At 26.6% G+C, this 3,859-nt stretch overlaps 1 protein-coding gene across 16 annotated transcripts in view; it reads right to left on the bottom strand.

The window, feature by feature from the left end:
* LOC106881762 (ryanodine receptor 2) overlaps positions 1-3,859 on the bottom strand; it is a 381,060-nt gene that overhangs the window by 74,928 nt on the left and 302,273 nt on the right. The window lies entirely within an intron of this gene.

Genomic DNA, 3,859 nt, shown 5'->3' with positions numbered 1-3,859 from the left:
TATATATATATATTGATAGATAGATATGCATGTATATATATATATATATATATATATATAATTATCTATCTATCTATCTCTCTCTCTATATATGCATGTATGTATACATAATTATATATGTATACGCATACATACATACATACATATATATATATATATATATATACATACACACACACATTATTTTAAATAAAAAGTAATTTGAAGAAAACTAATATTTTAGAAATAGGAATCTATATGTAGATATTATTAAAAAAAATTCTTTCATTTGATATAACCTGGTAAAAATACTGTGTATTTAATGTATGTTAACAATTAACAAAGATATTAACACACTAAGTAAATTTTGAGGTTACACTGGAAAAAGAAAAACACTTTTCTATATTTCTAACAGTGATAATACGTTATAGTGATAGTATCTATATTACTTAGTGAAAAAATTGGAATGCAAATTTATTTTGAAATATGTAATAACATTGGTTCCATGCTAGAACTTGAAAATTTGTTCAGTTCACAAGTGTATTTAGACTATATCTATATTTAAAGTTGAATTGTTGATAGATACAAGTCTGTGAAGATGATAAAAATACTGAATATTAAAAAAAATATCATTCATTTACATGAATACTTACATTTGTTGTATTTTTAAGCTTACCTGATTAAATTTCCACTAAATCAATGGTTGTAGAGTTAATAAATTTTGAAATTGAGAATACATAAAACATCGTTTATAGGGAGTTTAGATTTGATATTTGATATTTTTAATATATTGAACCTCAATATAAAATGCTTCATAAGATGTGTAATTCATTAAATCTAAGTTTAGATATCATATTGTTAATATGGAGGATGAAAAATACTTAAGAATTTTGTTTAAAAGCTGACATATGGAAACATACACACATGCATAAATATATGTACACTCTGTCAAACATAAACACAAGGGAAAATATAAAGCTACTTAGCAATAATGAATAGAATTTTATGTAAAGATTGAGAGGGTGATTCTGAATATCTATTTTATCAAGTCTTTAGAAAGTTTAATGAGAACTAATAATTAATATAAAAAATTTGAAAGAGGAAAAATATTTTAAAACAAGTAAGCAGACCACATGGCTATATATATATATATATATATATATATATATATAATAATATTATTAGGAACAAAATCCAAAATTACAGGTAAAAAACTCAATTAAAATCAATTTATAAAAAATTAAAATTAAATTGAGCCTTATAGATAAAGTATATATAAAATATATATAGTTTTAGGGAAAATAACCAATTTTCAAGAACTCATCGATGAAAATCCACTATCACATATAGAAAAATTAATAATTAAAAGCACAATAAATGAGTATAATATAAAGTAAAGTAAATATCATAAGATAAATATAATAAAAAGATTACACGTGTTTCATAACCAATTTTCAAATAGAAAAGAAATTTAAATCGATTAAAATCAATTGAAATTATCGAAAATATTATTAATTTTTCTATATGTGATAGTGGATTTTCATCGATGAGTTCTTGAAAATTGGTTATTTTCCCTAAAACTATATATATATATATATATATATATAACTATGGAGATACATCATCAAATGCCCAGAATAATCTATTACAAAATAATTGCTGTTAAGATCCTGTTTTTGTTATTTGATCTGGAAGTGTCTAGTAGCAATAATGTAGAAACTTAAGATTGAAACAGAAATATAAAAGGAAAAGACAATAAAAATTAATACATCTGCTGTCCTCCAAACATTACTAAACATTGGAGAAACTAAATAGTAGTCAATAATACAACTCACACTTCTCTGACAATGCTGCTTGTAACTTAAACATGATGAATATCACACAAAACCTTTATCAATTATTTAAAAATAAAATGGTGTTTTGTAACTTCTCAGAATATAAATTTGAGAATGAACGTTTTAAAATAGTTTCTTTGGTCTACAATAATTTCTGTAACCAACAGTGATGTTTTGAAGAATGTTAAAAGACAAATATTGTCAATGAGTCAAATAGTGTTGAAAATTTAATTTTATTATCTTTGATTGTTGTGTTTGAAGTTGTTAGCATTCTAATTTTGTATACCTAATGTGAAATACTGATTTCTTATATTGACACAAGTGATTTATAGGGGTGGCAGAATGGGATATTGTATATTTATGCCTTTTCCATAGATGTTAGTAATAAAGGTGGCATGAAATGGCTCCAGTTATAATTGAGTTCCACCAGGTACTTGTCTTTACTATAACATTCAACTAACATAACAATACTTATGTTAGTGCTAACATATTTAATGCAGAGAGAATTAAAATGCTAATATGAAATTATTATGTGGTAAGAAAAGAAGAAACAAAACTAGTTAATGACTAATATTTGAATTATTTCAGCAAATTGCCATTATTTTTCCTTATATTAAGAACTGATGTTCATATTTTACTTTACCATTTGATAACTAGCATTTAATTCGGAAGAGTTTATAAAAATAAAATTCATTTAATGATATCAATATAAATATCATAATGGATTCCTAAACCTAGTAAACATATGAAATTAGTATATAGTTCTATAGTAACATAGTAATACAAAATTAAAATTCTTTTGGCTAACATGTATCACAGCATTTTTTCCACAACAGAAAGAAGTATGAGACAGAAACTAGAAACTACACAATAATTTACAGTAATATGCATAGAAGTTGTTTTAAAAAGAACATGATTGTCTACATACACCCTCCACTCACAGATGCATGCGCAAACAATACAGTTGCTCATTAAAACTATTTCAACACCAATCCATAAAAAATATTTTTGTGACAATAGAATCTTCTGCTATGGAGGGAAAAACAACAAAATCTTCTGTAAATACAACTCTTTCTGAAATATTTCAAACTAGTGTTATGTTATTTTGAAAATTAATCTTGCTATTTTTTCTTTTATTTCATTCCTCAGAGACTTTTCTCATTAACAATATGGAATGAATGATTGCCTCAATATCACTAACAAACACTAAACTGAAAGCTGTCATTTGTTACTTAATTTATAATACTGTAGTGGTATTACATCCATTACTTGCTTACCAACACTGTCTCAATTGTCCAACACTTTCTCTAGCTGGCGAACATTACTATACTATACTTCTAGCCACTACTATCTATCTTCCAGGTTACTCATTATTGACATCTAGTACTTTCATTTACCATAAACCATTTGTATGACCATCCATCACACATTCTCTCTCTCTCTCTCATTTGTGCTTTTCTTCCTCTCAATACTGTCTGGTATTGCCATTTCTTCTCATTGTCACCCCAATAATTCTGTCTCTCTCTTCATCCTCATGCCTACCTCTCCATCTTACTACAGTTCATCCTGTAATCACCTACTCTACTGGTCATGCTTTTCACAAGAAATGAAGACAATACTGAGCAGAAAGAAGCCTTTCGTCTTTCAAGGTACAAACCAAATTCACTGGTTCCTTGATAAAATACCATCTGTACCCGGAGTAAAAATGTTACTGAAGAAGCAGAAAAAAGGGAATACTGAGAGCTTTTTAATCTTGTTTTGCCAAGAACATGAGAAAGTTTCTGTTGCTGGTGCCACAATAAATGCATGCAGTACACTCTGTAAAATAATTTGTGTAAGGAAGGGCATCCAGTCATAGAAATGATACATGAATGAGACATGTACCCTCAGTCCATCTGGAACAGTAGTAACTTTGAATAAGAACTAACTCATACCTTGACAACCTGTCCACTCAAGTTGATGATGATGATGATGTGTGTGTGTGTGTGTGCGTATATATATACATACATTATATATATATTCATATATATATATATATATATATA

Source organism: Octopus bimaculoides, chromosome 11 (assembly GCF_001194135.2).
Source record: "Octopus bimaculoides isolate UCB-OBI-ISO-001 chromosome 11, ASM119413v2, whole genome shotgun sequence".
In the NCBI taxonomy this organism is placed as follows: Eukaryota; Metazoa; Mollusca; class Cephalopoda; order Octopoda; family Octopodidae; genus Octopus; species Octopus bimaculoides.
Note: the sequence above shows the minus strand (reverse complement) of the source record. Positions and strands in the feature narration are given on the sequence as shown.